Genomic DNA, 11,602 nt, shown 5'->3' with positions numbered 1-11,602 from the left:
TAGGCTGTTCGATTCAAGGGGCTACTGGCCTACATAAAATAACTTTTAGCCAAAAAAGAGGGAAAAATACTTGCAAATCAATATGCATTTTAGTTTAAAAAATACTATGGTTAAAAGCATTTGCAGAATTGTTATTTTTGCCAAATTTCTTACTTTATTGGATACAGTTTTGGAAGTTGTCAATTTAGCAATTAAACTAATATCTTCCCCCCAAACTCCCCAGGGATTGCGAAATCAAATAAATTCCAATGACAATAATATGGCACAAATAATATTTTTCTTTTGGCTCCCACTTGACAGGTGAATGTATAAGAAAAAGCACATAAAGGTATTCCTGTGTGGTGCCGAACAAAAGGGCATGATGGAGTATTGTAAAACACATTAGTCAGAATCTAATAAACCAGATCAAAACAAACCGGACAAGCCATTACCATGGAAACATATTCCCAGCCATATATCCCATGGGTGACTTATGTAAAGATGACCACTAAACCCCCCTCAAACCCCCAAAGTTCATGCAAACCTTCATGCCGACGGCAAAGAACAGCTCAGCCACTGCGTGTGCTGAACACAGGAGCTGGTGGCTTCAGGCAATTCGCAAAGACAAGCGACTTCCCCATTTACTCGGTCAACAGAGTGAGGCTTACCTTCCAAATCGATGGCGCCGTCATGAAAGGTTTGTATTGGACCATGGTTTTAGGAGTCTTCTGGGATGGTGTTTTTTCTCTTAAATGTCCCTTTATTTCTTGAACTAAAACAGCAATAGAAAGTATGTTTTAACATTGGATTTTTAACGATCTGCATCTGATGAACATGCAAAGAATTAAGAGGTTTGTTATGACATGTTGGCATATTTCTAGGACCTGGAAAAATCATTATTTTAGTAGACTGCTGAATATTTAAAAGAGCAATATGTGGGTATATGAGAGTGTCCATACGTAATCACCTAATACTCGGAGTTGAATGCTGAAATAAGATGGCCCGGCAGCTGAGTGGTTGGCACGTCAGCCTCACACATCTGGGGTCATGGGTTCAAATCCAGGTCTGTCCATCTGTGTTCAGTTTATAGGTTCTGCTGGGCCTGTGTGGGTTTCCTCTGGGTACTCCTGTTTCCTCCCACATTTCAAAAGAAAAAACATGCATGGCTAAGCTGATTGGACACTCTAAGTTGCCCCTAGTTATGGGTGTCACTGTGGAAGTTTGTTCTTCTCCTTGTGCCCTGCAATTGGCTGGCCAATAAGACAAGGTCCGAACCCCCCCACCACCTCTGGCCCAGCCTGAGCTGGGATAGGCTCTAGCAGGTCCCACACCCCTTGTTACGGCTGGCAGCCTGGACACACACTATGTAAGAGGGGTGTGGTTTCTTTTCCTCAACAGGTAGCTCCACAGGTAGCTCCACCCCTGTGACAAAGCCCTGCCCAGGCCAACACACCTGTAACTATTTCCCCATCATCCCTCCTCCAATCAAGATTCACTTCCTGCCCTTATTTAAACCCTTTTTATTTGTCATATCTGGCTGACTCTCAGGCTTGATTCCTGACCGACTCCCTTGGCTGCCTATGCCTATGCTGAGGCAGTAGAGTCCTTTCCTTCCTTAGAAAGCACATGGTTTAGTGCAGAGTAAAGTTTGATTGTCCCAGCTTCACCTGGTAATGTGAGTACATTACTCCTTGTTATATTTAGTATTTATGTTGGCAAAGTTAAAGATCTTTGGGTTGCATAGGGGGAGTTGTTCTGGTGACAAGACAAAATAACGTGCACTTCAATGCATTCTATTTATTTTTTCATATTTTTATTCATTACAATTTCTCATTAACATGTCATTTTAAACAACATCTGACAGTGACTGATGGATTTGGTAAGAAAGCTAAAGAAGTAGGCATAAGGAATTTGCAGAATATTATCCATGGAGTTACCCAAAGCTTACTTGATCAAAACAACTCTAATCCTTGCATAAGACGCCGAAGATCTGTAGTGAATTACAGCACACCTGGAGTACATAAGCTGACTTCTGATGTATTATCCTGCCATTGACAAGAGAAACACCACCCACAGCAGAGATGGTGTTTATTTTATTTATTTTTTCTAAACATGTTCATATTGCTCTTTTCCCTGGAAGAAAAAAGAAAAATGCTCCATCGGGAAGGATTAAAACACCAAATGTTGTGAAATGAATGTCTAACTTTTACAGTAAGATATTTTGTCTTTTATATCAGGCACATATTGGCTTCTACAAAAATAAGTTAATCATTCACTAATGCTGAGCCACCATCTTTTCATATGCATATTTGTGATCAATAATAATGGCGATGTCATATAGTGAAAAAATTATATTCAGACATAATTTTTAAAGTTACTTTGCAAGGTTGGGTGCTGTTTTAGTCTTCTTGCTGTGTTTGTGGTTACAATGTATAAGTTTGTCTTTTCCATTAACTTCAGGCCAAAACTGACTCCCAATAGTTCACGGCACCTGTTAACCTCTGACCAATCCAGTAATCCAATTAGGATCAAGGACCCCACCAGTGAAGCCAATCAGAGGCTGACAGTGACTGTTCAGCACTCCCACCCTAAATGAGAAAAAGGATAAAAAAAAGAGCCGAGGAGAAAAAAGGGGGCTGTTTAACAAAGTTTGGCAAGGAGGACATTTCCTGATGTAGAAAAATAATAATAATAATGCATGATACAATACAACTATATAAATGTAATCACATTTATGTTTGTATGAAAAACCTTTCACACTTACAATTGCAAAACAGCGCACATAAAATGAAAATGAAATCATATGTAGCAAATAAATATCAATTGTAATTATATACAACCTAATCTTACATCGGACACTGTTTTCAGACAAATGCAATGATGCTGATGATAAGTACCTAGTATGAACGGGTTTGTCCAAATCCACTTTTACATGCTTCACAGCCGTGCTTTCAATTCTCTGATTCCTACACGGTAGCACCCTGTTGAACTCACTAGAAGAACCAAAACTGCTCCATCTTACAAGCTCTCATCTGTTCTCTCAAATGCCATTCCTTAATGTGAGTCAAGTATGCTGGCAACTGCTTTGGAATAAAATGTATTAAACATGATTAAGAGACTTAACTCAGAATACTCAAAACAATGTAAACATATTCTACATAAGAAGCACATACAGAAACACAGTTCACTGTGTATAATCAGTTTCTTTATAAAACCACTGTTGTGGCCGACTGAATTTTTGACACATCAGAAATTCATTCATTTTGACAGCATACAACCTGTTGGGACCTACCTGTCCTTCATTTACCTGACTAATGATGCCCAGCGAGATTTAGAATCAACCTGGATTTAGAAATGGGTCATAGGCTTGAAATAAAACAAAATGTAACATGTGCCGAATTTCACATGTGCTGATTGCATTTGGTGGTATGATTTTTTTTTTCTTTTTGTGTGTGCAATACATGTTTGTATTTGTAGAATGTATACACTAAATATAGTAAAAATATTTAATCCACAGGCAAAACCATTTTTGGTAAACACATTTTAAAGTGTTTCTTAAACTATATCCTCTACACGTATACGTTCGTTGACGTGTAATTAGGTGCAATATTGGCTGCCTCCAGCATTTTTTTCCTCTATCGTTGACGACCATGTTTTGAATATCTAAACTCGCACTACAGTCCCTTATATTACCTCTTCCCAATAGTTGCCTCTTCTTATACTGTCAAATGTGCATCTGCATGAGAACATTACAGGTTCACTGATCAAAGTGAAATATTCCAATGGATAGATCCACAGCTGGAAAAAATTAAAGCAGAGATAAAAAGAATCTAAAAAGCCATCTCGTGTCCATATTGTAACTGTATCAGTGAATTTCTTAAATGTTGGCTCATTGTATTGAGGGATATTTACCACAACTGACATGCTGACCATTAACTTGCAAAGATGCATAAATAAGCTCCATGGTTGGTACTTACAGTCCATAAATTACAGTTTATACCGACATACATAACCACCTGCAGACCCACGCACCATATCCTATATTAGGACTGGGCATCGATTCCAAATTGACACCGTGAATAATGTTCCATTTCTTCAGAAAATCATTTTTTTAAATTTCAAAGTAATGCCCTGAAAATTTCTATTCTAAATGGCTGATTTGGGCCACCTCATGGTGATGTGAGTGTTAATATGGTGTGGACAGTTGGGGTTCGATTCCCAATCGGTGGCCGTGTGATTGGGAGCGTAAGTGGTTGTCTGTTTCAATGTGCCCTGCAATTGAATGACAACCAATTCAGGGTGTCCCCTGCCTGCTGCCCGGGAAAGGGTCAAGCACCACCCGCGACCATTATGAGGATAAAGGGTATGGAAGTGAATGGCTGATTTTGTTTATTTCTGCATGGCTGAAAATTGAAATTTGTGGTGAAAGTTCAAGTGCTAAGTAATTGCACATAGTAAGTAGAATGGACCAGATATTTACTTGTTTTTGGATTTCTCACTGTAGATATCATACCACTGCGCTTCCCTTTTTTTATCACGTGGTTATTGTGTCCGTTCAAAATGCACTGCACAGTCTGTTGTGTGTAGTAAAATGTGCAGAAACCAAGTGGTCTCATTTAACCTTTGTGACCGGCAATGTCATTGATGTCAGTTGGATGTTCTCACCAGAGCTTAGCACAGTTGAAATAAATGGTTTGGAAATGGGGAAGTCAAGACATTGAGGATTAGGAAATGAACAGCAATTTAGAGGTTTCAAGGTATGCAATCATGAGAACTTTGAATGAACAATGGTGGTTGGAGTCTGAGAAATACAGTAGGTCATTTTATGTTCTTGCAAGTTATACTATTCCAACTAAATAATTGGAGTTATTTTATCACAGGAGTTATTTCATCAAGTATTAAAGCACCTTTAAAATTGGATTTTATCATGTTTCTTTCACTATGGCAATTAAAATTGAGGTCCTACAGTTGATTTTTAGGAAATGTAATTGGAGGTTTTGTTAGGATTAAAGGAAAGTAAGAGCAATTCATGTCCATCATGTTTAAGTTAATATATTTCTGGTTCAAGCTTAAATCATTCTGAATCATTTGGATTCATTTACATATATGTTGTTCTTCCAACAAATGAAAGGTTTGTGATAGTATATTCCATCCTGAAGAGGGAAGTGTTCTATTGGCTACAACAATTGGCAAATGGTGATTGCCTATCATTTTTAACATGCATAGAATCATAAATTAAGCCCAAAAGTAATTGATTGACTCCTATTGTGCCACATTGAATCTGTTCTTATCCAGACAGTTACAGTATATACTCATATTGTGTGATGTGAAAAACATTAAGAATCCTCTCTATTTTAGGAAACAAATAGTCAGCATCGTCAGTCTCTTTAAATCCTGTCAAATATGAAGATAGATGGCTGTAAAGTGTGTAGTTGCACGGAGTGCCCTCTCCTTCTGGCAAGTCATTAGGAGTGTATCATTGGGGTCTTCCTTCACACTTGGAAAGCAGGCGCAGGTCTTCAACCTGGTAATAGAGTACAAGGTGAGCTCAAATGTTTGACATCCCTTGGTGTGGAAAATGTAATAGTTAAGATATATGTAATATAGAGTAAATTGACTTGCATTGGTGAGGGGTCTCTTCTCTGCAGTGTAGATTAATAGGTACATCCATCAAAAAGTGCCATACATCAGATTTGGTACATACACCAAAAGGCAAAGGTCAAAGAGGGCATAGAACATAGAATTGTATGACCGAGACCAAAGTGAAGAACAACATGCCAGACTGGCTCTTGTGTGGTATCCATTCATTCATTCATTTATGAACCGCTTTATCCTCACTTGGGTTGCAGGGGCTGCTGTAGGATCCAATCCCAGCTAACTTTGGGCCAGAGGCGTGGGACACCCTGAACCGGTGGCCAGTCAATCACATGGCACGAAGAGACAGACAACCATTCACTCTCCCACTCATACCTAGGGGAAATTTACAGATGTCCAATCAGCCTAGCCTGCATGTTTTTGGAATGTGGGAGGAAACCGGAGTCCATTGAGAAAACCCACACAGGACTGGGGAGGACATGCAAACACCACACAGGTGGACCGACCTGGATTTGAACCCAGGACCCCAGAACTGTGAGGCCGACATGCTATGCACTCATCCTCCGAGCCACCCATGAATGGAGTTGGAGTTAGAATGAATGACACGAGGCACATAACCATCTATTTTCTCTTTTTTAATACATACCACTGAGTCCTGGATCTGCAAATGCTTTGAAGAAACAGCCTGTGATTTATTTATCATATATTAACACTTATAATTACCAAGTAATTTTTCACCTGCTATTCTTTGGTCATTGAGGTATGATTTAAAAATAATATTATCAGAAATGACTCTTAATGAGAAGGACAGAGAATGCGGTCAAGCCCTGGTCAATGAAGCGTGAAAAATAAAGGAAGAACTGCTAATGTGTAATTAGCTGAGACAAGCCGCTCATCAAGACTCATCTGGAGGTAAGTGATAATGATCAATGACTGTATCATATCATTTTTCTTTTTTTTCACTGTTGAAAAATAGCAAATACGGTAGCTTCAAGCTACAATATCTTATGCAAAAGCACAACTATTTTGTATGTTGTTAATTTCGACTTTAACTTGTACGGATTATAGTACATATTGTTTTGTAGGTTGGGTGGACATAATAATGGATTTAATGGAAATGACAGGAAAATGAACAACTGAATGTCTCATAATTCCTTGCGATGTGCTCATATAATCAGATTTCAATTAAAGCAAGGACCCTGAGGCCTAGTATACATTTGCTATCCAATTCACAAGCCATGCCAATAAAAAAACAATTACTACTGTCATTTCATGGTCCAATCTATCAATTAGCTTTCACAACCATCAACCTCCAGAGAATACAGTAGATAGATTCCTATACTTTTTATAAACAATAAAATGACAATTAAAAATACACAAGGTCATGTTTTATTGCTTTTGCATTACTAGCAACCCTGGTAAACATATTTTTTTTCCACACGGTTGACAACAAAAATGATCTAAAACAAGCCTGGTCACTGGACTTAATGCACTATAAGTTTGTATAACTTTTTTTTAAGTTATATATTATTTTACCCTTTACATTTTAGGATGTGTTATTCTACTTTAATTAAAAAGTAAGCACTAAAACATTTTGTCTTTGTTTCAACGGCCATGAAACCTCGCCATAAGTGCCCTCATTAGTTTTCTTTTTCCTACACAGGCACTCAGCTAGATTAATTCCAACCCGATCATTTGCAGTGCTAGAAACCCTGTAACATTCTATTTCTCTTCAGTGTTCATCAGGATCGTTGTCACAGAGTCTGGGGAATTAGTGTACAAAACAGTGTATCCTGGCCTGGAGAAGTTGAGTGACAAACATGTGGGATGGAATCAGCTCCCTATCTGAGCAGTGCCACAGTCCACACTATTGCCAGACCAATGGGAGTTGATTAGCTGGATAACAAAGCATTCTTTTCCAGTGACACACTGAAAGGGGTTTGGCACCGGGAAGCGATTCAAGAGACAGTACTGATAGAGTTATACAACGAGTGTAGCTGCTATGGCAAGATAGAGGCTGTACGGAACAAAAGAAGGGAAATGCCAAGATGTTGAATAAGTAATGAAGAAAGGAATTGAACACGCATTCATTCATTTTCAACACTGTTACAGTGGTATTAAAGATCTCTGAACGAATTAGGCCAATTTGTTCATTTTCAATCAGCTGACTTCCGGGTAGCCACAATCACACCCAGCAGGAATTGATTCTACTCTTGCCCGCACTGAAGTCAGACAAGTGAACCCCTATGCCATGGGGTGGTAGGAGGTGAACATTTTTTTTTGTAAAATGATGGATGGAATGTGTTACAAACCCCGTATATGGGTCAATGTTATCTCTAAGCTGTGCACTACTCTCGTGTTCTTCGTGCACAACAAACGTGGAGCGCACAAAATAAAATCCAACCTGAAATGTTAAAAAAATAAACACTACATTTTTTCTGTGCTATTTTGCAACACAACTTAACATGCAGGTTAGCATATAGCCAACGGTTCAGTGGAGTTGCTGCCAAGCCTTTATCATGGAGAAACGACCAAGCTGTTGCAGAGCCATTCTACAAGCCAAAGTAAAGAAGAAAAGCAGTTCTTTTAAGGTGGAATGGCTGTTGAACTATGTGCAAATAGAAGAAGAAGCGGTGAAATTGGGCCATAAGGATCTCTCCTTTGCAAAACGTGCAGTACTTTGGTTGCCTTCCACATGGAGGCTGGTTGAACAGTCTAAATTGCCCCTAAGTGTGAGTTTGAATGGTTTCTTATCTCTTTTGCCCTGTGATTGGCTGGGCACCAATTCAGGGTGTCCCCAGCCTGGTGCCATTAGCCAGCACACCCCTACAATCCTTGAGATGATACCCAGTTTGAACTTCAATGGACTTCAATGAACCCCAACAGATAATTAATTTGATTGCAAAATGAACTCAAAATAAGCACACTGATTGGCTTGGTTTAATTGCTGTGGCAGTGAACATTTTAATTATTTAGTCATTTTTCCCAAGAGATTCATTTGTTTTATCTCTGTTTTATTTTATTTTATTGTCTGTCAAGTGATGTGTTGCCAATAAGGAGTTAACACTGACATGGGAACCAAAACAATCAGACAAACTATCTTGGTTTAAATCATTTAGGATGATAAATGAGTTTTTCCATTTTTTTTAAACACTGTGCATGCTTGTACAGTTGCGGGGTCAAAATATAAGATATTTACCATTCAATAGCTGCCCAAGATCTGATACAAATAGAGCCCAAGAGGGTACCGTGTTAGGCACTTTGTATTCACACACTTGCCCCCTGTTATGTTAATTCTTAGACTTGTTTGAAATTGTATGTTAAAACCTCCCTGGAATCTTGTGCTTCGTGACTTGCTTCCCTTACTGAACCACTTTCAATTTTGTATTCCAACTCATCACACGATGAAATGGATGCTCAACTATTGTTTTTCATTGAATCATACATCCCCTGCCAGATCCTTATTTTCTTTTTTTCCATTTCAGCTATGCTTATGCCTTCAACTGCTTTGTTACACTCACTATAGAACACTGTTTCCATTGACACTTGATTCACCTTCTCAGTGGGAAGATGGTGTGTACCATAGTGACACTGTCAAAATGTGTATCTTTCTAGTTTGTCTTAGTGTGCACTTCCACTCAAGTCCTAGATATTAGCTGCCTCGTGGTGTAGATGTTCACTCGCCTGACTTCGGTGTGGGAAGGGACGGGGTCCTTTCCCGCTAGTGGTGGTATGATTGTGAGTGCGGATGGTCGTTTGTCTTTCTGTGTGCCCTATGACTGACTGGCGACCCGTCATCAATGGCGGTCAATGAATCAAAGTAATCTTGCATTGTTATAATTATATTTTACATGATTTCTCATAACTTTACATGCCACATAATCTGAGTTGAATTTATGCATAATCCATTATATTAATATTGCTCAGAAGGTTTGTTGGGGTGCTGGATTTATCCCAGCTGACATCAATCAGAAGGCATGTTACACCCACAACGGTGTGCAAACCAATTAGTATCTTTACCCAATCACAAATTATACCTGTGTGCCACTGACGCAAGATTTGTTCCTAACTTAGTTCAGGGTGTACACTGTCTACTGCCCAGCTAGGATTAATCAGTGTGGAAAATGAATGAACAGATAAGAACTGAATCTCAAGTGAAAATACTAAAATATCATCATGCATGTGAACAACAGCATGGCATGGTGACCAACTGTTTTGGTGCTTTTAAATCATTATTGTTCTTTGGATTCTTGGATTTAGGGACTCATTGTATTTATTTCTGCATCTTGATCAAAGTCATTCAGTTTTCACTGTAAACGGCACCTTCATTAATTAGAAATTCAGATAAGTTCACCATTTGTGTTCATGTCTTTTTGGGGTGGCAAACTGTTTTGTGCTGAGGCTTCTGATTTTAGTCACCCTTGGCTGATTACCTACACCTGTGCATACGTGGGACACAATACATTAAGGGTCAGTGTTCAATTTTTTTGTGGTCAGCATGAGTTGGTGTGCAATGTATGCTGCATTATTGATGGTTCCTCATCCATTTCAATGCTTTCTAACCATATTCCAGTGGTATTTCAGAGCAGTGGGAAAAATGTAACATCCAATTAAATGGGGGTTAACCTTCATCACAAGCACAAGAAAAGGTCCAAAGCACTTGGAGGATTCAGAAAAAAATACTGCAAGTACCTAATGCATTTCCTATTTCATGCAACTTAGGGTACCATAGATTTAGAGCACACCATGGCTATGGTATCGGTAAATAACCAAATAATTAAGGGATCGCTATGCATTATGTTGAATATGGTCTCATTTAGTTCTTGTAAGCTTCTCTTTAACCTATTTAGTCTCATGAGCAGATGTTGCTCGGCTGTTAAAGTCAACATAATGGACTGAGTCACTGACAGGAACATCCATCTGTGGAGAATTAGTGAGAGAGGTCATCTGGACAGTGGAGAAGATGGCAGGGAGCCTACATTCTTATGCCTTTTATCATACCGTCTTTGCTCATGTATGACATTCAGGTTCTTTCTACCTCATGCCTCACCCTGAGCATCCAATTCCCACTGTTCTGTCCATCTGAGTCCTTGTCAGTCATCATGTTCACCTGATCATTTACCTAAAATGTGCCCTTGTCCGCAAATAGCGAATGCAATGATTGAAAAGGTCAGGATATTTATAATAAGGTCAGTGAGGCAGAGGATAGAGAAAGGAGATGCAAATAATGACTCTAGACAAATATAATTTCTCAGTTTTAAAAAAATGCTTTTCTGTATGCATCCCCAAAAAATGACACTGGAAATGACAAGGAACCAAATTAGAGAACTTGCATATAAAGTAATGCTCTCCTTATAGCAAATCCAAATTATGGAATACATTTTAGAACCAATACATTTTGAAAGTAGAGGTACCTTTGTATTATTATAATAAAAAAATTCCAAGCAAGCAACAAGGTAAAAAAGGCACTATATGTCAAAGTTCAAAAGCTGACAGTGTCTCTAACATGTTATCTTAACAGATAGTATGGTATAACTCTACTATTCCTTTAGAGCTTTCATCCTTCCTTGTGGGATTTACAAAATCCATGGTGGCATGGGGTGGGGATACTCCCTTATTCCCAATTCAATATGAAATGCAATTGCTTTGTCTCACTTTTTACTCCCAATCTTCCACACTCCGCCACCTTACCTATTTGGTTCCATCCCTGAGCAAGGAGCTCCGTTGGTAAAAATGATAAAGGGTTCAAGAAAAAGCAATGGAATTGTAGTAGTTTGCATGATCCTTAAGTGAAATAAAACAAATTGTGTTAAATTAAAAGAGTAGTAAAAGCAAAAATGGCAACTGCAAGAACAAGAGGTATTTCACTGCTAATAAAACATTAGATCTAGATTCTCTAAATGTCTATAATGACTACAGTTTTTCACACACCGTGTATGTACTTTTGCAACATACACACATCTAAAAATGTTTGGAAATTGTAATAGTGATAATGCTTTTGTTAAATAGGAGTGAAATGATTTGGAAT

At 38.5% G+C, this 11,602-nt stretch overlaps 1 long non-coding RNA gene across 1 annotated transcript; it reads left to right on the top strand.

Moving 5' to 3' along the window:
- Positions 1 to 1,566: 1,566 nt before the first annotated feature.
- Positions 1,567 to 7,430, top strand: LOC144185686 (uncharacterized). Its single transcript, XR_013324804.1, has 4 exons — positions 1,567 to 1,654; positions 5,338 to 5,521; positions 5,829 to 6,486; positions 7,311 to 7,430. It is a non-coding gene; the product is annotated as an uncharacterized LOC144185686 (long non-coding RNA).
- Positions 7,431 to 11,602: the final 4,172 nt, after the last annotated feature.

Source organism: Stigmatopora nigra, chromosome 2 (genome assembly GCF_051989575.1).
Source record: "Stigmatopora nigra isolate UIUO_SnigA chromosome 2, RoL_Snig_1.1, whole genome shotgun sequence".
Taxonomy (NCBI): domain Eukaryota; kingdom Metazoa; phylum Chordata; class Actinopteri; order Syngnathiformes; family Syngnathidae; genus Stigmatopora; species Stigmatopora nigra.
Note: the sequence above shows the minus strand (reverse complement) of the source record. Positions and strands in the feature narration are given on the sequence as shown.